Genomic DNA, 21,521 nt, shown 5'->3' with positions numbered 1-21,521 from the left:
CCCGCCTCTTCGCCCCCGGCTTCTCCTCCCGGCCAGCCCGGGGCAGCCCGCGCCACGGCCCCGCCGGGTGCCCGAGGAGCAGCGGCCCGCAGCCCGGGGGTGTCTGCGGGCGCTGCCCGCCCGCGGCCCCCGAGCCCGCCCCGCCTCCCGCGCCGCCCGCCAATCCCAGCGGCGGGGGCGGTGGGGCGCGCTCTGCCATAGGCCGACGCCGCTGTCAGTCGGGGCGGCCCCGCGGAGGGCGCTGCCGGCTCCGGGCGGACAGCGGGGCCGGGAGGCGGCGGCGCTGCGGTTGCGCCATCTGTCAGGAGCCCCGGTGGGAGGGAGCGCCCGAGCCGCGCTCGCCCGGGCGGAGCGGAGGCGAGGCGGCAGCGACAGCAGCAGCGCGGAGAGCCCGTGCGAGCTCATCCCTGCCCAGGCTGCGGCTCCGCCGCCGCACGGAGTCGCCGCCTCCGCACCCGGCCGCGGCTCGGCGCAGTGCGTCCGCCCCGGGGAGAGGCAGCGGCGCTCCTCGCTGCGGGCGGGCGGGCGGGGGCAGCCGGCGGAGGAGCGGAGCGAGAAGGATGCGAGTGCGGCGGCGCCGCCCCGGCCCCGCGCTGCGCTGAGCCGAGCCCAGCCGAGCCGAGCTGAGCCGCCTTAGGTAACGGAGGGGCCGAAGCCCGCCCGGGGGGGAGCGGGGGCGGGGGCTGGATAGGTGGATGGATGCATGGATGCTGCGGCGAGTTTGTTTCCTTTGTGCGCCCGAGCGGTGATGGGGTACGGGGGTACCGGGGCGGGGAGGCGGCCGCGCTGCTGTGGATGTCCCCCACGCAGCACACGCGGACCCCACGCCCGGTTCCGCCCCGGCCGCGGCCCGGGGCGCGGGGAGGGCCGGGGGCAGCGCCGGGGACCGACTGTGTGGGGCCCTGCGTGCCCGAGGGTCGCCCGTGTCCGTGTCCCCCGCCCCCGCGGCCGCCGGCCGGGAGAGGGGAGGGGGCGCAGCACAGGGACATATTTGTTGTCGCCGAACTGCGAAAAAGGGGAGGGGGGAAATAAATAAAAAGACCTTCTCTCTCTCTGAAATAAATCGTATAGGATTTTCTCGTCTGTGACAAAGGCCTCTTTCAGGGAAGAAAGAAGGGACGCACAAAACGCCCAAGGGTGGTAGGATGTGAAAAGAGGCTTGTTTCTTGTCTCTCCCCTAGAGCCTCTCTGTTCCTCCCCAGATGAGGCCGCTGATCTGGTGCCAGTTCCTTTTCAGACACATTTTAGATTAGGGAGAGATACCAAACGCCACACCACGGGTGCCAGCGTTTTGCTGCGTCTGCAGAGCTACGGTGTACTCGTCGCCCGACCTCCTTAATAACGCTCAGTTTGGTCTCTGCTTCCTCGGGAACTCGCCTGATTGCTGCTCCTTGTGGATTCTGCGTGAGCTCTGGGAGAGGACTGGAGAGGGAAGGGGGTCACTTTGTGGAAACAAGACATGATACCTTGGTCCATTCATTGGTGAACGGGGAGGGCAGGCCTGAATAGGTGCTGGAGGAGAGTTTAGGATGAGTGGAAAAGCAGCCTTCTGCTCATCAATCGCTCTGATATGCTCTGATTTTTAAGATGCTAAATAACAAGTGAGAACAGATTAGGCTGTTGAAATGCATGCACAGGACTGGGAACGCCTTTGAGACCTTGCCATTTTCCTCCTAGTATACAACCTCCTTAACTCCCACATCCTTCCTTCCACCATTCCTGCAGCTGTAACACTTTCCAGGACCTCCTCCCCCCCCCCCTTTTTTTTTTTTTTTTTTTGTCTTGATGTCTTTTTAACTAGCTTCTGGAAGCAGAGAACAATTACAGGTGAAGATCTGTTTGTTTATACGCTGGAGGAGGAAGTGTTTTCATTAGGTTTGACTCCTCTGGTCTCTGGTGAGGAGGAAGAGTAAGCTAAAGGGACAGTGTCAACTTGAAATCCAGAGAATGTGTATGATGAATGGAGAGCTGTGTCCAATGTTACACCCACCGTCGAACTCCCTGCTGGAGATCTGTGGTTTTTATAAGCCTGTCTTCTGACTATGTGGGTTTGTCATGCAGTGAAGGAGTAAAAACACACTTCAAATAAAGTTCTGTTAAGTGAACAAAGGAGTGCAGAAGAAAAATACCAGAGTGGGAAGGAGGAAAGGCAGCATCTCCAACTCCTCAATTACATCCATTGTAGCCACTGCTTGACCCAGTGGGAAACTGAAGGGGCGATAGTTCTTTTTTACAGTTGCACATTTACTTAGTATCAGTAAAGTGGAAAGGTTGTTGTTACCTTTTCCCCAATAGTCCACGAGTTTTCAGCACCTTGGTGTATATGCTCAGAAAACTCGTAGCACTTGATGGATGTCAATAGGTCAGTGTATTTTCACAATATAAGAACAATTTTAAGAAGAATATCTCTTGGGAAAAAGACCATGGGTTCCTTCTTGAGCCCTTTTTACCCCATAGAGCTGTGAGTTTGATGACAAAGAGAGACAAAGATTGCCTAATTAATGCTTCAGAAATTAGTATTTCATTGATAGTAGGCTGCAGATTTGTCATAGTTTGTTGAAATGTTCGGATGCTTCTTAGAGTATGCCTGTAAGCATCCTTCCTCTCCACTTCTAAAAAATTGCTGCCTCATCTGTGTGAATTGTCTTTGGCAAAAGTAACAATTTCCAATATGAAGTTGTCTAATGGTAGGCCATTGGCTGTGGGGTTTTGTGGTTTGTGCTTCAGGCATGTTGTTTCAGAAATTCTGCGTTGCCTGCTGGTGAAAGATATGGTGGCATGAAATACCAGTTAAGTATAAAACCCTGAACAGGCTTCTCTGGAAATTATTTTGATGTTGAGTAAATACAAGTCTTCAGTGACAGACAAATAACTTTGGCATAGGGGCATGGCAGTCAGTGTAAGCCAGAAGTAAAGAAGGTGGTACAGAGAAGTTGCTTATTGATCATTTTAATAAGTGTCTTTAAAAGTTAGGACCCGTTCATAAATTTCTATTTCATCTGAGTAAAAATAGTGTTGCTGAGGAACTAGTTATTTTACATACTACACTAGGTTCCACAATACCTTTATGTGAAATGCCTAAATGGTGTTATCTGAAATACATGAGTGGAGTCTGATATGGAGAGGGCCTCCATGGCCATTTGTCCTGTGGTTTAGCTGAGTTAAGCTGAATATACTGGACATGGTATGGGCTGCACTGGATTTATAGTTTAATAAAATTGTGGCTAAAATAAGTGAAAACCGTCCAGCACCTTTGTGATAATTTAACACTTTAATATGGTACATCTACAATATCATATATTTCGTGGTGTTAAAGAAAGCTGAGAGCTGTTGGCCATCTTATGCCTGATTACTTTTATTTAACCAGTGTCTTCATTTTGCTGTCTTGATGCATTATAGTGCTTTTACTTCAGGGATAGAAAGAGTTGAAGGCATGTGTTTTCTCTTCATCCTTCTCTCTGGGATGCACATTAATATTTGATTCAAACTTGTTCTGTAAAGTTCTGCTTAATTCAGTTTGAGCACTACTTTGAATATATAATAATAGTGTTTGTTTGTGTCATGGACAGTGCTTTCTAATTTGCTTTATGGGCAGGTCTACTGCTGAGAGTGTATTGTCACAGTGACCTTCCTTTCAGAGGGAGAAAACCAATAATGCCTGTCCCTTTCCCACCCCTGCAGCTCCCACAGAAGTGTCTTCACAAGTAATTTTGACCCATTACTCCAAAAACTTGAACCAGCAAATCTAGTTCACATAAGCAATCTCATTGAAATCCAGCAATTAAGGATTCCTTTGGTGACAAAAGGCCTACAGGTCTGTATTGTGCAAGTCAGCCATTTACTTAAGTCAAAACCCACAAAAGGGTTTGCGTGCTTCAATGTGAAGCTCCCCAAGACCTTGCTACCAGGGCACTTGCGACCCCTGTGGACCTCACTCCCTTGAGCAAGGGATGTTGCTGCTTGCTGTGCCATGCTGAATGCATTGTGCACCTCAGAGCTGCGTTCCAGAGTGGCAGGGGAAGTGCTGCCAGGGCCGCTCAAGGCAAAGTGCCTCAGAAGAAGGTGAAACTCCAGGGCTGCATCTGCCTGCCTGCTGGGTGTGCCTACCTGCTGGGTGTCTCACTTGGTATCACAGTGATGAGGGTTAGCTACTAGAGTTTAAAAACCCTAACCTGCTTTTGATAGGGTAGTAGTAATTTATACAAAAAAACCAAAATGCACCCACATCTCCCCCCCAAAAAAAGGAAAAAGAAAAAAAGAAAGAGAAAAACCTTGTGTTTTGTGTTTGAATAGATGACGAACATGCAGGTGTAGAAGAATTGGGATTTCTAGCATTTGCATCCTGTCATGGGTTTTGCTCTTAATGTCTGACTTCCAGACAGAGAAATGACAAGTACAGATTATACATGAAAGGCTGAAGTTGTTTTGGTACATCCAGGAAGTGTATGACACTTCTTAAGGAGTGAACACATGAGCCCCGTTAGCACTATGCTATAGGGTAGTCTCACTTATTAACTCAAGCATTGGTTTGGTTTCAGGCAGGTAATCTGCCTCTTGGTTTGAGAGTGGTCAAATTAAATCTGTCTGTGGGAGGTGTCCTTGAGCCCTGAAACTGGTAACAGGCCTGACCTTAGAGGAGTTTGCAGCCAATGAAAAATACTCTGTTGCTGTCCTTACCACTGGCTGCAGGAAAACAATGACATTTTATAAAGCTTTTTCGGAACTTTCCTTCACTTGGAATGGGAACAAAACTAAACAATATCAGCACTTTTACTGGCGTAGATGAAAAATTAAATTACTTAAAGTCAATCTAAACATGTTACCTCATCTTGCTTCGGACTGTTTTAGGTGGTAACTGGCTATGAAAGCAAGGATTTAACTCAAAATACTGTCATCTGTTTGGAGTAAAATAGAACCTTTGACATCTTGACTTTTTACTGAGGTATAAAATCAGCAACACTTTTGTGGAGCTTTTAGGTATGGATAGAACTAAATCACCTTGCAGAAAATGACTGTCAGATTTTTCCTGACCAGCTCTACTCTTTTTATACCATGAATTTGAATTAATATTTTTCATCTGAAAAAGCTATCAAAAAAATATCCTGGCAGTGTCAACTGCTATGACTTAGATAGTCTGAGTTAAATTGTTTTTTTCAAGCGGGGAGAGGACAGCAAATTAATTTTAAACTTCCCTGCTCTTCCCAAAATGCAGCTCCTTATTTTTGTATCAAAGACATTCCAATTTGGATGGATCTACTGATGTTGTTTGTGACAAGGTGCCATGGCAAGAGATTACCCCATGTTTTCCAGCTCAGCTTCATCTGATTTAGGGAAGTCTTGCACCTCTGAAAGTTGCTTGTTCCATGCTATAATTTTCCCGATTATCTATGAGCATTAAGTCCTTCTTGATTAAGCTAGAAACCTAAATTCTTAGAGCAAGTCAGTTGATATTCATCACATTGAGATATGGTTTAATATGATGAATTATACAGGGCAGCTGTGATGTGAGAATGTCTTTGTGAGAACAGAGGAGGTCACCCCTCTGCACTTATTTATTTTGCTATGTTTTGTTGGGGTTTTTAGGAGGCAGCAATGATTGGGTGCCTTTTCTAGCCTAGGGAAATTCTTTGTTCGTCCTGCTTTAGTTACCCTGTGGCTACAACCAGAAAGGAGGGATGTTGAGTAGCGTCTGTGAGTGATGTGCTCAGTGCTTTAAAGTACAAAGCAGCCCAGTCAGAGCTCCTCAGAGGAGCCAGAGATACTTTTAATAGTATCGAATGCTGTGCTGTGAAAGCAGTTACTGAGCTGTCTCCAAAACAAAGGCACGATGGTCAAACAGCCCTAAACAAAGACTTTACCTCACTTGGTGCACTTTGCTTCACAGCTCTTGGGGTGGCCTATGGAGGAGCTTCTGCACATCCTTGATGCTACCTTGCAAAGGCTCTCGGAGCTCTAAGAGACAGATAAACATCTAAAGGTTTGGCTATGTAAGGGTGATTTTAACATGAAATAGAGACCAGACAAAATGTACCATCATCAGTGGGGTTTCCAGAAATGCTTGAAAAATGTTGATTTATCCACCGAAGTGATGTTGCTTGCAGTGGCGAATTTGGAAACTGTTTTGAAGCTAAAAGTGATTGTAATGGCACTAGCACAACCTATGAAGAAGCAGAGAAGTACCTGGGGCAGAGGGATATTGAACAGACCAAGGGAAGAGCTGGCTGAAGCAGGTAGAGAAAGCTGCCCTTGAGAGTGTGTGTGTGTACACATACATTTGCTTTAACAGAAAAGAAGTGTTAGGCACCACTTAAACATGAAAATAACTCTTGATTTAGTGATTTGGTGATTTTTGGGAGGAACAAGGAGGAAACCTCAAATGATTGGCTTGGCTTGGATGAAATATTTTCTCCGTAATTGTCTGTTTCCTCCAGTTTTCCCATGTTAACAGATTTGACCAAAATAGTTCTCGAGCCTTATTGGTATAGTCTAAAATGAAAATATTATCACCAGATAATCATATCAGGTCTCAGTTTGCTATATGAAGCTATACAGAGAAGTTAAACAGGCTATGAAAATGAAGATTAGTATTAAACACTCACTCACGGTTTGTTTTTCTTTGAGAAAAACTTTTCTGTTCTATGAGAGTTCTCTAATGACCTAGCTGGTGGTTCCTAGCATCCTTTTTCTTTACAGTTTTTATTATTCTACTTTTAGCGTGAGTAGGTGGTTTTTTTCAAACAAATAAACTTTAACATTTATTTGAAGGCTTTTTATTGTGTGAATAAAGATCTTTCAACCTCCTTTGTTTTTCAACTTGTGTGTGAAAGATCACTTTGCGTAACATTGATCTTTGACTTGCAGCTGCACCACTTACAAAAGAGACAGCTCTGAAGGTTTTCCTGACATGACTTTGGAATATCATGTATTTCCTATCTTGGCTCCTGATAACAATGTACAGATAATTGTGGAATTTTTTTTTAATTTATTTTTTTTACAAATATATTGTGTTTTTCTCTTTTGTGCCTGACCTTTAAACCACAGAATTGCTCTGGTCTTATAATTGAAGTTGATGCTCTTGCCCAAAATAATTGGGAAGGCTTGTTACTGGTTAGTTCAGAAGTTCTCCAAGCCAGAAGCCACCACAGTGTGCTGTGTCACAGCATCATGCTGGAAGATGAAAGTGCTGGGCATGTAGATGGAGCTGAGATTAGCAGGGGTATTGGTGAATGACCTCGTGTCGATTCTGAGCTGACACTGAAACTCACAATATGAGTACACACAGACTTTTTCTCTCTCTTTCTAGCCTGTACAAACTTCACCACTACAGTAATGAGGGCTGTAGCTGTCTGTATCAACCAGCATCCCAGGACTCTGATGGCTGTATTAACTGTCTGGAAAAAAAAAAATACAGCAGAACCTTGTCTGTTACTTTCTAATTTTTGGACTTATGTCACTTCTCTACAGAAGTACTTTTCCTTTTTCTAGCACAACTTAATTCCATGCCTGGTCATTTCTTGGGACATAGCATATGACCAGCTGATACCCCTGTTTGGAAGATGGTGATGATTGTGTCCTACAGCCAGTTGCTTTCACACGGGGGATGGGGGAGGAGAGCAGATGTAAGCAAAAGCATGTATCAAACCCGTAAAAGAAAGGATATTTGTTTGTTCCTGGGACTGTGTTTTTATTTGTGGGCAGCCCCTCACTAGGAAGCTATGATATATTTTTTCCAGGAAAAAAAAAGCGTCTCCAAGACTCTGAATGAAAACCTCTATTGTCTGACTAGGCAATTAGACTGTTTCTTGTCTTAAACTATATGTAAATGCTCAGTGTTTGTTCTTAATGGTGAAGTTCATGGTGGAGGGGCCTTATTATGGTGAAGTTAATGACCTCTTGCATGTTTCTAGACCTCTCTGTGAACAGGTCCTCTTGCACACTATCTCTGTATGCTAATGAAGTTTGAAAACGGAAGATCTGAATAATAAGATTACAGAGGGGGAGCCCACATCCAATCAGATTTTTGCCTAAAGACCAACAAAAATGCCAGTTCTATTGCCTGTCTGCCTCCCTGGGAAGTAACTGGAAACTCTGAAATTTCCTTCTGGGATTTGTCTTTTGTCTATTGTGATATAACGAATAGATAATGAAATTTCTGGATGTTATCACTGTGGGCAACATTTGGATTGATGATTTCAGCAAGAGACAGTCTCAGTCCCATTTCCAAAATATTTGGTAATGTCTTGATGGTTTCACTCTTCGAGAGGGAATAAAACTATTTAAAGCTAATCCTTTGAATAGCACAGTATTTGAGGTCATTCATAATTTTAATTTACAGTCTTTAGCTGAATATGCAGGCCTTTTGTTCCAAATGTTAGGTTCTCCAGGTATCTTTGAATGGTCAGTGATTTTTATATTCATAAGACCTCATACTTTGGACAGGTGAGGAGGAATAGCAAATGGATTTTTATTTTATTTTTATTTTTTACCCTTTTTTCTATTTTTTCTCAGAAAGGCTGAGGCAAACCACCTTTAAAGGGGAAAAAAAGGGGTCTTTAATGCAACACATTTTATTAGCTGCAATCACCATTGAAAAAATTTGTAAGTCCATCAGCTTAACTGTGATAAGGTCAGTGTACAGGGGCTGACAACCTGAAGAGCCAGATTTAACTCTCAGGATAGCAGACTGTAAGCTCTCAAAAGCCCCACACAGAGCATTGACTTCTGTTTCTTTTGACCACTTCACTAGGAGCTTCACTTCTGTAGAGAAAGTAATGAGCCCAAAAATTTGGCTGAGAAGAGAGCCACTAAATGTTGTGACCCTGTGGAAGAAACATCCCTTACATCTGAAGGTCGAAAGTGACCTTTTGTGCATTGGGGGAGGTAGAAGACAAGCATTGACTGTCTTTCTTGCTTAGGGCAGCATTACTGACATGCTTAAAAACTGCAGAACTTCTTGTCCTAATGTTCAAGTGGGGCTGCCAAAAAGGAACAAATAAGGCTGCAGATAAAATACGCAGGGAAGACTGTGTCCCTCTTCCTCCTCCTCAGTCATCACAGGCAGGATGGGGACAGCATCAGTTTGCACAACTTGATGACTCGACATTCGGAACAATTTGCTGCTGGTCCTGTAAAAGATTAAAAAGCTTCTTTCATTTATAGACTTTTCTAAAATCATGAGCTTCCTCTGGCCATCAGTGTGATTCAGTGACCTCTTTAAGGTGGTGATGTCTCTGCTCTTGCTACATTTTTAGCAAGTCTTAATTCAAACTTGTGAGGTTACATTGTTTGGGGTTTTGATTTTTTTTTGTTTCCTCCCCATGCAATAGGGCTAGGTCTGCTTTATGAAGCTGACTGTATGGATATAGGTGTTAAATGAGTCACCCACATCTTCCTTTTGTGGTCAGCTCCTCCATGACTTGCCACGTAAGTTTGTCTCTTGCAGAAGATAACTGTCATCCTTTTAGAGCTAGTGTGGCACAGCAGGACTGTGCTGAGAATAATCTAGGCCTGAAAGCAATGACAGCATAGCTTTGGTTTTACTTCCTTGACTAGAGCAAGTTTAGGACTCAGGATACATCTGCGCGGCACTATGCCAAGGTGGGCAGAAGAGCTCATGTGGGGGAGCCAGGATATCTGCAGCGTCCCAGGAGGAGCATCATGCTAATGTGCCTGCACTGCTTCCAGGACCACCATGATATGTTCATGATTGCTGTGAGTGTATCTGTGTGGCAATGTGTGGTGCTGTAGAGGCTGCACTTTACTTTTTGACATAAAGGAGAAGAGACATGAGAGCAATGAGCAGAAAAAGTGGATTAACTACATGAATGTTTATTTTCATAGCACCAAAGACTACTCAAATGAGCTTTTTTAAAAGTTGTTACTAAACTTTAAAGAAATCCTTTTTTATTATTATTTTCTTTTTTTTTTTTTTTTTTTTTACATTATCTGCCCCACTAAAGAACAGTGGTTATGTTCCTTAGGAGCTTCATCTATAAGAGCTACCCACATGCTTTAAAGTGACACTGTGCTGCAACAGTATGCAGTCTTTATTTTCCATCGTCCTTCTTTAAAGCAGGATGCATTCAAATTATATTACCTTGAGAACTGTAGAGTATTTCTTGATGAGGGAGATTTTACCAAAGTAAACTGGTTCAGAAGACTTGCTGTCTCAAGTTTAATTTTGAAGTTGTAATACGTTTCTGTAGATTTCTTAATGCTACTGGACCACTGTTGACAGTCTCTTCCAAAAGTGAACTATCTTATGAAAATGCAGGTGTAAGCAACTCTGCAAGGGAAATAAAATGTGTGTTTGCTGATAAGGTAGTCACCCCAAACTGTGATAAGAATTTTTTCCATAATCAGCAATATGTTGCTACTGTGAGTTATAATTTCTGAGAAAATATCTTGAAAATGGCTGTCAAACCACGTCATGTAGATTTACTTCATGATTGTTGGTATGGGAACTTGCTAAACCTCTGTAAATTGTGACAATTATTTAGCTTTGAACTCTTTCACATCAGACCTTAAAGAAGGGGGTTGGGAGGGGAGAAACTGTTGTTTGAAGGAATGATGACCTACATTTTTTTTCGCAATCATATTGTAAAAATTTATTTTCTGTAACTGATCTCTCTCTAGAGCTAAAAGATTGCTTTCTAAAAGTACTTTTTAATAGTTCTTCCATTAAACTACTTTTTAATAGTCCTTCTAACTTCTCTGAGGTAAGCTCTAGGTTTGAAGGAAACAATCTCCCTGAACAGAATATGGATAACTTCAAAGCCAGGGCCTCATCCAGACAGGTTTTATGTATCTCCCAGGGCAGACTGAACAAACCCAGCTCTCAATCTCCCCTTCATACATCAAGTGCTTCAGTATCTTGGTGGCCATCCACTGGATTCACTCCACTGTGTCAGTCTTTCTTTTCCCAGGACGCCTCAAACCAGGCTCCAGATGTGGTCTCACAAATGCTGCATAGAAAGAAATAATTACTTCCCTCCACCTGTCAGCTAATTAAATTGCTTATTTGGTGCCAGAGCTTCAGTTCCTGTCAATTGTCTGCATTTCTCTCAATCTGGAGCTGGTGGAAACTCTCCCTTACAGGGGAGTACTCGTAGAATTCTGTCATCTCAGAAAGAGCTGGAACAGAGATGGCCCTTTGCTTCCATTACATGAAACAGATGACCAATCCAGTGTTTACATACAGAAAACTGCAAAGGTTTTCCATTTCAATTTAGTGAATTTTTGCACTAGACTTTCACACTTCATACAGCAATATAACCTGAAGCAGTAAGATTGTATCACATGTTTTAGTAAAACAGTGAAGAAAATGCATAGTAAACAGCATATGTAAAAAGGTGCATTGTGTGTATTCTGTTTGTCTTCCTGGCAGTGCTTTAGCTATTTGCTTAGTTACCCACTTAAAAGTGAATGTTTAGTAGCAAATATGAAGATTGAAATAACAGGCGCGCCACCCAGATGAGCCTCACAGGAGATGTGGGACAAAAACTTTTGCTTAAAATTTTATAGCCAGAAGGTGTTTCTTCTCCACTAGATTTCTGAGACTCTGTCATTGTGAGTTGGGCTATTACAGGTGGCTGAAGTACAAAGTACATGTGACTAACTGTAGTCTGTGCTTTTAAAAGGTTTGATCATCCTAGGCTATTTAATTATTTTTTTCAAACACACACAAAATGAAAATTTCATTATTGGTGGTTTAAGTACTTAAATTAATATTTGCTTGAAAAAACAGAACAATTGGAATACAAGATAAACCCCCAACCATCACCGAACCTGTGCACATGGGCCTTACCCTACAGTTGTTGCTGCTTCTTGGAGTATGTGGCTCACAGCACTTAGCTCAGGCATCCTCACACTCCAGTGTGGGAGAGCAGCTAAATGTGTAAATCTTCTACATGCATATGCCTGCTTTAATGTGTAAAATATTAGTATTTAGCTTAGGAAATTCTGGCTCACAAAAAGCAGTGGCAAGGGAAGCGTCTGAGGTGTTGAGTGGATCCTGTCGGCTGCTTGACTGACTGGTGGTTAGGTAGGTGGCTGGGCTGCGTGGTTCCTGTACCTGGAGGACCTCCCATGTATTTGATCTATCAAAGAAAAAGGAAGCCTTAACAGTCCCATGGGGTAAAAGGAAGCATTGGTAGAGAGTTTTGAGCTGGGAAGGTGGACAAGAGAGGGGAAATGTCAGGCTGCTTTTTTTGTGTTTTTTTTTGTTTTGGTTTGGTTTTGGTTTTTTGGGTTTTTTTTACCTTCAGTATTTATCCCCACCTGGAAACTTGTTCAAAGTCTCCCTTCCTACTCTGGCTGTTGTCACCACTGTTTTCCTCCTGTGATTTTAATTTGGGTATTTATTCTCACTCTGTGTCACTGTGACTGCCAGAGGCTCTTTTAATGGTCCCTCTTTCATCTATTTTGTTTCCATAACCCTGCTTACAGCAATCCTGTCTTCATGCTTGCTTACCTCAGTCTTCTCCATTGCTCACCTTCCTTGCCTTGCCTGCAAATCCTCTCATGTCCAAACAAAAATGAGCTGTTTATCCTTGAGGTAATGGGTGCTCACAATGCTCTGATTACAATGCTGCAGAACTGCTTATATTCACGGCAATTAAAAATTAAAAAGATTATTTCTTTGCCCTACCCCAGAAAATTAGTTGTATTTTTTCACTCAGTACAGTTATCACTGTAGGCCTACTTGACTGCAGCTCAGAGGTAAACAAGAAGCCCCTCCTGGTGTGGAAGCAACCCTCTGGTTACCCGGTTTGTTCAGGTTACCCAAGCATTGTTGCATAGCAGAAAGACGGTATGCAAGAGAGACATCAAAGTGGAGGCATACTACTAATCTGATTGCTGTATTTATATGGAGAAATGGAGAGTTTTGCAGTTGACAGTAATTAATGCACACATACCCTGCCTCAGCCCCATGAGGACATAGACCTTCCACAGCTACTCTTGGCAGTGATGGTGAACAGCTCTCACTGTAGCTGCTCAGGTGAGGTTGACCATCTCAGGCAGCTGCATGCTTTTATTTATTTGCTTTTATTTTAATCAGAAACTTGGGTTGCTTGGTGCAGTTTATAAGCTCTCATGGGGAGAGAGTGAGAGTTGAAAACCTTTAGAATTTTTGTTCCAGTTTTGATTTAAGTTGTGTGAAAAACTCACAAGTTTTCTGGTGTTTGGTTGCAGCTTAAATAAAATAGTTTCAGTGGGAAGATGAGGGGGATGTGTATCAGCTCATACTTAGTATTTGTTTAAAGGAGTTATGCAAGATAAAACTTAGGTTATTGTTAGCGAGTGATCACAAAAGATATCCTCTACAAAGAGTGTGACTTGTATTATTTTGGTGGAAACTTCAGCAAATGAGGCAACAGCAGCACTGAGTGTAGGAGATCAGTACCTACTCCAGACAATGCCAACCCTTTAGTCTTCTGTGTCTTGACCCTGACCACACATTTGAGTAAAATTTGGATGGTGGCAAGACTGAAATCAAGTGTTACCAACCTCAAATGTTTAAATATTGCAGTGGTTTTGGGCGAGAGGAAGAAGAGGACAGAGTATGGAGCTAGAGATGTTACGTGGGTTCATTTGGCCACTGAGGTCCAAGGTAGTCTGGTGGGAGCTGCTGTTGAAGATCTCAAAGGTGGATATCTTTTTCTTATGGAATAAATGTGTATGTATTTGTCAGCACCTTCTAATTAAATCTAAGACATTCAAATCATGTTGGAGATCAGCTCCACCGGTGTGACTCAGGTATTTTTAATATATATATTTTGATTACCCTGTCTGGAAGACTAGTTGGTAGAGTTGATTTGTGGCTGATGTATGCTTTTTTGAAATTGCTGATACATAAATGGGTGTAGTAGAGGCTGATCCTAAAAATATTCTCAGTTTTCTTATGTTAACGTTGGCAGATGTTTCTAAGCAATGTGCTGTCTTCTTTGTATATAGTTTTTTAATGTCTCTGGCAAAAAAAAAAGAACAAAACAAAAACAGATTAAAGGAAAGGCCTCTATAAAAGGAGCGGTAGGAGCTGGAACATTGCTCAGTATGAGGCACTGGAGGTCATTCCAGTGTGCTGTTTAGGAGAAATAAGTAATTTAAAACCATTTTCTCTTCTCTGTTTTGCAATAGTTGAAGCATTATCAGTACTGTCCAAACAGACAAGCCCACCAACTCCCTGCACCTCACCCTCTCTACCCTGGCCAAATATCATACCCTCCTGAAGATGCAGATACCTTCCAGTATAGCTGACCTTGGGCTGTTCAAACACACTGGCTGCCTGAGTGCAATATATGTATGAACTGAAAATGTCAGAAACGGTCCTTTTATGTTACAGATGTGAGTCAATTTTTTTTTTCATTGTCTTGTGACTTTATTCTCTGACAAGCATGTGATGGTTCACCACTTGAAAAGCAGTGCCTTGGGTTTTGACCCTAAACACATCATGTGTTGTCTGCTGTTTTAAGGTGCCTCTTTATGCCCTCTGGTTCTTTGGTGTAGGAATTTCCAAGTGTCAGTTTTGTCAAGAATTGCTTTTTAGCAACTTAAAAGCGATTATCACGTTTGCTAAGAGGCAAAGTAAGGAATATAATGTATTAAACCAAAAACTGGTCGGGAGGGTCTCAAATAACTTTAAATCATAATTTTGGAAACTGCCTTTGCTGGTGCATTTAAATCTGAGTATATGCCACATGCTTGGACTAGAGGTATAGTGCCTGCCATTGCCTGTACATATAGACAACTGGTTTTGAACACGTTTTTCTTTTGGGGTAGTGGAAGAATATGTTAAAGAAGGCATGTGACCCCTTTTTGACTCAAAGGGAGAGAGACCTGGATGACGATTTTTATTAGTTAGCCGTGGCTGAATCTTGAAAAAAAGTAGCATAAACCTTCTTGGCAGTATTTTTGTTAGTTGTTTGGGTTTTTTTTTTTTTTACTTTACCTTATGTTCACAAGAAACTGCTAACCTAATTTTCTTATTCCTATGACAGATCAGTTGTGATGAGTTGCCAGAATTCCCCAAATAGATTTTAAGATCCTTGTTAGCACTTGTGGGTTAGGTTCCTTTACTTCAATTTTTAATACCAGATCATTTTTTTCCTTTGTACAAATTTGCATTCTTTAGGAGGAATATTTTTCAAACAAAGAAAGATTAATAATATGAAGTATAAGAAATTCTTTGGGTCTACATCATGAATATTTGAAGATTTGTGCCACTTTTATGGCTTTCTGAAACTGTACCTGAAGTCTCCTGTTTCTGTAGTGTGAGGGACCATACAGTACAGTTGACTGTATATTGCAAAATTTAAAAATACTAAAGAGTACAGTGTGGGGTTTAATACAGAAAAGAAATAGGTGTTAAAAGCATGGATTTTTGCATAATCTAGATTTCTTGTAGGTGTAAACCTTAAGTGGTTTGTTCACTTGTCCCTCAAACTTGAAGTGTTTTGATCTTTTAGAGTAAATTTGAAGATGACTGTGAATGATGTTCATGACTGATTTTTTTCAGGAGAGGCAGGTATGCAGAGGAGACACTATGCTTTTAACCCTCCTGAAGGGACTGTTGAATTTGGTGCTTGTGGATGTCAAACAACTGAATGCTGCCAAACCAAGTCAGCATGTACATTTTGCTTAACTAGCATAGCTCTTCTCTCATTTCTTCAGGGTGTCAGGAGACATGGAACAAAAGGGTAGGTGAAAGGGAATGCTCAACAATACAATTGACTAGGAAGTAAGGAGGAGAACAGGAGGATGCACCAGCAGGAAACAAAACTTTGTTGGCCCGGTGATTACAACTTGGTATTTAAATTGTGACCCTTATTTGTAGGAAGTTTAAAACTGTAGCTACTTGATATCTGAAGTAACAATTTTTAATTTTTTTTTTAATGCAGAATCTTTATCGGTAGGCTTGTTTTTCGGGCTTTTATAGAGTAAAAGTAACCTAAGCCACTTGAACTCACAATGCTCAATAGAGGATTTGAAAGCCCGATAGCCAGTTTGCCTTCTAGGCATACTCAGCAATCTCCCAGACTCGCTCTATCAGCCAGTCATGGAATTTTAGTGACATGAATTGACTGCATCTATGGCTGAGTAATATTTCTCTTCAAGTCTGTTGGAAGAATGGTTGACTTGTGTGTAATATAATGCCTTACTATACTTAAATTCACATAGATAATATGCAAAATGCATAAAACAAATTTTCAATCTCTTCTTCCTTTGATTTTTAATGTCCTAAAAGTAATGTTTCATTTGTATCCCTCTCATGCTCCAGAAGTTCAGGAGCTGTCTGCTTGATCCCTTTAAGGTCTTGCTGGTCTGATTTCAGTGACAGTTATAGAAACTACTTTGGTATAAGAGAAATTTGGGGCTGAAAAGTGCAGAAAGGGGAGCAAACAAAATGTTTCATTCCATTTCTGGGCTGACGTTTATATCTCTGTGCTTTAGTGTAGAAGTTTTGACTATGGCCAGCCCTTTCCTCTGGGAGTATCTGACCCATCATACTTGTTCTGCATTTTCAACAGCAATGAAGGTACATGCTGCTTTTTTTTTCTTTTACTAGACTTCTTCAAGATAAATTTATCCACTAGAGCAAAAGAAGGAAGAAGGAGTGAGGAGTGAGGAAGAAATGTATTGCTGCAATTTTTAGGGAGTGAGAAACCTGGTGTTTCTTGGGACTTCCTGTTAAACATCAAATGGTTTGTCAATTTTGTTAACTGTCTTTTACGCTTTTTATTTTTTGTAGGCAAGCATCCTGCATTAGTTCTCACTGAGTAGAGGTGGACAAATTGTGCCACCTGGGCTTAATCTGATATTATCTTTTGTTAAACTGATACAGTGAAAGGGATTTATCTGTGCATGTGTGGGCTCTACTTAATAGATTTATTCAACACTTGACAGAGTTGGGGGGGTGGTTTGTTTGTTTTGGGCTTGCTTTGGTTTGGCTTTCTGTATGTTATTGTTCTGGGGTCTGCCCTTCTAGTGGATGCTGCACCCTGGTAGTCATGATGAAGTAGTGCTCTTCTGCACAGAGCTCTGAGCTGGGCACTTATAGTTACTCTGAGTTACATGGTTTGTGTTGGTTTCACCTTCCTGTTAGGTACAGAAGCCTGTGGGAGAGCAGAAGGGATGTGTCTCCCCATCATAGGCTGCTCACACCTAGATAGCTTGCTCAGACTGGGGTGTTGAGCCTGCTCTTGGTGAAAAGGGTAAAAGGGGGTGTAGGTGTCTGTCCCTCTGTCCCCACCGCTGTTACTAGAGTACCTGGGCTGACATGTGAGTGCAAAGGCATCCCACAAGTTGTAGGTTGGCTGAGCTCCAGATGCACCACTCTAAACTCCAGAAGATTTAGCTGTGGATACTCCCGTCTGGCACAATCCCTCTTTTCTTTCCAGTGATCTTCACCTAAACTGGTATGGAGAAGTGTCCAGAAGAAAAATATAATGCACATAGTAATTCAGTTTTATTGTCTTCCCTACATTATATGTTTGTGGGGTCTGCTAATAGATGTCCAGAACAGATCATTTCACAGCTACTTCAGAGAGTTAGGAGCTTGCAGTTTCAGTAGCTGTGCTGGTTTTCAAGAGGGACTTTTTATGGTCCTCATAGAGGAGGGTGAAATGTTTGGAGATGTGTCACTCCAAAAGTATTGTCAGTACTTCTATACTAATAATCTACTGCTTCTCTAAGGGCAATTGGGTTTCTTAAGTTATAGGTATGCCACAGAATAGTCTTTATTTGCCAGTTCAGTTACAAATACTTACCGAGAGCTTCCTGGCTGCTGTTAGAGCATGTACATGAGCAATGTTCAGTAATGAGTGCTAAGTAGGAGGAGTACCTACCCATAATCTTTACCAAGTATCTCACATGGCTTTTTGCAGTGTCTGTATCCAGTACTGACATAACATATATGTATTTAAATTAGCATTGACTCAGGCTAGGTCTTAAACCGAAAAGCACGCAAGCATGTTGAAATAAGGGCAGGCGGATGCCAGTGAGGTTTTATGAATCCTGCTTTTCTGAGAACAACTTCAGAAAGTGATACAAAGTTGTGCATTGTAGAAACTTAGGACGGGGAGAGGCTTAAGTTGTTGCAGTCCTAATGGTACAATAAGATACAGTGAACACAGGTTATTCCAGGGGGGTTCAAGGGAAGAGCATCTCCTACTGCCCTCTTTACACTTCAGTTATTGGAGAGCTTCTAATATCCAGCCATCATCAGTATTTGTACAGAGCATCTCTGTCATCATCTTTTGTGTACTTGGAGAAACAGAGGACCAAAAGGGCACAGGTCCTGAAAGCTTGTCTGTTCCTGCCTGTGTTTCTTATGCAAGTAAAATGCACTGTCACTTTGTAAAAACCTTCTTCATCTTTCAAGGCGGCTCATGTACTGCCTTCCCATTCTCTCTCCTTTTTAATCAAGCTGACCAATCCTCTAGCCTCTCTGCATAGGCCACAGCAGAGAAAAGACTTTCAAGCGGGTTGACAAGAGGTCATGAGTTCCGGAGTCCACTATGTCTAATCTGGAGTTAATTGAACTGAGGATTTGAGGGCTTGGGTTCTTTCCTTCTGCTAGTAGCAACAACCCATGAAATCTATTGATAAATGAAGTGGTGTGTACCCCTCTGTCCTCCCCCTCGATTGTGTTTAGCACAGTGGTAAAAACAGCATGAAGTTTCCAATTTCTCTCTGAGCTTAAAAAGGAGAGACTGCATCAGCCTGTTGGTTAATCACAGGCACTCCTGTGATGAGAATTTCTCAGGGGATTGGAAAGGTTTGCTCCTAACAATCTTAAAATAGTTTCATTTCAAAGAACATTTCCGTGATTTTTTTTTCCTGATGTCAAGGATGCTCAAGTGCTTGCAGCATTAGTGTGTGTATTACAGTTTGGGTTTTAGTTGCATGATATGATCTTGGGCTTTTCATCTGACAGGATCCCTGTTTCCTACAGTGCACTATGGAACAAACTGAGACAGTAACAGGAGAGATTGGCTCCTGCCGAATCACAGCTTCATCTGTTGCAGGAGCTGGGAGGTGCCATGTGAAAGAGGTGGGGAAGTTTAAAGGAAGGAAAAGACAAGGGTCTGCTAGGCATCTGGGAAAGAAACTCCACTTAAGCACACATCGTTATGAGAAGTGACTTATTTTGCTGCATAGCCCCGCCAGTAGACTCTGGAGCGACTGGAGAAGTGTCAAGTACGTGCAACTGCAAAGGAAGTCAATGGACTCATTGCTGTGGGTGTAGTGAATAGTCAGGCCTTGGTTGTCTCAGACTGGGCACCTAAATAAAGAACACTTTTGAATTTATCTTCTCTTTGTCATCAAGTACCAATAGTACTCCTGGTGTCTCAGGATGCTATAAAAAAATGCATGCTTTGTGAGGGAAAATTTGTGCACTGAGTGATGCAGGGACCCATGAGTGAACTGGTTGTGTTTCTGGAGCAGGCTGGGAAGAGAATTCTGTGAAATGACAGTGAATGTCAAAAAACAAAAAAAAAAAAGGTATTAGATGTCCACGTTGGATAAGGACCAGCCATTATAGGCACTGAAGGGGATACTGTACTCATATGGGAAACTTTTCGTGTGACCATGTAATTAAGAACTATATCACAGTGAAGCAGGCTGGGGGAGGGCAGGCAAATGCAAGCAGCACAACCAGTAGCAGCCCTGGAAAGTCTAGCATTTGTGTGCATAATTTCATACATAACCGTAATATTTTTATCATGCAAATGCATGTAATTGGTCTTTTAATATGAATTTACAGTGAGATGAGAGAGAGCGAAAGCTGAGGTGTGAAGCTTTGTGTTGTTCAGGTATGAAGCAGCACACTCAATATCCGGAGAGGTCTCACCGCGAACTGGTGTTACAAGTCAGCACATGTGAACCACACTAATTTGCTGTTGCCTGCCGTGCTTGTGGCAAAGATGACAAACCAGCCTTTGTGAGAATGAGAAACCAGAGACACAATGCAGAATGGAAATTTGGTGCTGTTGGGGCTGTAGGCGTTCACAGGCTCTGTTCCTGTGGGTGGGAGGGTGTTGTACATGTCTGTATGTGGGGGGGGAGTGGTCTGTGCCACAGGTTGGCTTTCTGAGGCATCCCAGTGGGTTAGGGACAGCATGGCTTGTATTGCAAGGAAGCCCGGCGCCCTGGAGGAGCTTACAACTCTGACTTCTGTTTTTCTAATTATCTGGCTCTGTTTTGGGGTGACTGGAGTGGTTTTGTTTCTTTTTTTTTATTAAACACTATTAATAAGGAGTTCAGTCTGTACTATGCTAAGAACTCTTTGGTTAAAGAATGTGAAGCAGCTCTTTAATGGATATATATTAAACCTTACTGTCCTTTACGGGTAATACAAAGCAGAGTCAGAACATAAACAAGCAATCTCGTGTCTGTCAGCACTGTTACTCTGTTTTATTTTAAAGCTAATTATATTTGAAAGGTGTTGGGGAAATTGAGAACCTGACTTTTGGCACTTACCAGCACAATCATCACCACCTCTTTCCATGCATTCCTGCGAAGGGTTCCAGTCCTATGATCTCACTTCCCTCATCTCATCTGACAGCTAATGCTCTCAGGTTAATTTCTCTTAACTTTATAACCTAGTCTGTCTTCTGTTTAAAAATAAGAGGTAAAACACTTCTGAAAACTGTCTGGGCTCCCTGCACATCAAAGCACAAACTCATCAATCTGTCCTTTTCTGACTCTCAGCAAGAGACTTCAGGGATATGTATAAATTCCTACAGTACTTGCAATGGGGTGGTAAGATATTATGAGGTGCACTTGTACCAGCAAGTGAGATTATAGGATGAACAGAAGACATGCAAGGAAGAAACTACATATAACTTTTACCTGCTAAATGAGGTGATTGTAAATGAATCCTTTGTTAAATGTGAACTGAAATTTTTTGTTGTTTTTGCTGATAGAGTGGAAGGAAATAGAAGGCCTTAAAGCAGTCGTTGAACAGCTGGCAGTGTGTCAATCAGAAAAAAAAAATATAAATAGAATCAACAAGTTATGTTCTTATGTTTTTTAAAAATTTTTAGTTTCGGTGTTATAACAGCTTTTAACATTGAACATGGTGGGTTTGATAAGCTGTCAGATAGTTATTGGAAGTTGTTGGTTTTTTCTTTTTTTTTGTTTTGTTTTCTTTTTTGTTACTACCACCTTGGCTTTTAAAAGGAAAGGGGAGAGCATTATTCAAGGAGGCCAGGGGTGAAGAGATCTTGTTTGGCGGTTGACTTTTATTTGAAGTAAAGATATTTTTAAAGCCACAAAATAACACTTGATTCGTATAATCCCTGGTGTGCTTGTATAAGCTGCTTATGAATTATAATAAAAAAGAAAATCCCAAAAAACCCGTTGACAGTAGTATTTAGACACTTGATGAAACACTTTGAGTCTAAAGAAAAGAGAAAAATGCAACCACATCCTGTGCCCATAACATTATTTTATTAGTAAAAGCTGGTTCATTGCCCATACAGTGCATCCCCAACACCATGCTGATGACATTTTGA

The 21,521-nt window shown here is 42.2% G+C and overlaps 1 protein-coding gene across 4 annotated transcripts in view; it reads left to right on the top strand.

The window, feature by feature from the left end:
* The first annotated feature begins 306 nt into the window (after positions 1 to 306).
* FYN (FYN proto-oncogene, Src family tyrosine kinase) overlaps positions 307 to 21,521 on the top strand; it is a 143,884-nt gene continuing 122,669 nt past the window's right edge. For 3 of the 4 annotated variants that reach the window (XM_027632984.1, XM_027632990.1, XM_027632979.1), the window contains exon 1: positions 309 to 637. The gene's annotated coding sequence lies outside the window, so the exon portion shown is untranslated. Of the gene's footprint in view, positions 638 to 21,521 lie in introns of all 4 variants that reach the window. The other variant, XM_027632995.1, reaches the window with a different exon arrangement.

Source organism: Corapipo altera, unplaced genomic scaffold (genome assembly GCF_003945725.1).
Source record: "Corapipo altera isolate COAL_440 unplaced genomic scaffold, ASM394572v1 2b, whole genome shotgun sequence".
Lineage (NCBI taxonomy): Eukaryota > Metazoa > Chordata > Aves > Passeriformes > Pipridae > Corapipo > Corapipo altera.
The sequence above is the reverse complement of the archived record's forward strand: the minus strand, read 5'-3'. Positions and strand labels throughout refer to the sequence as shown.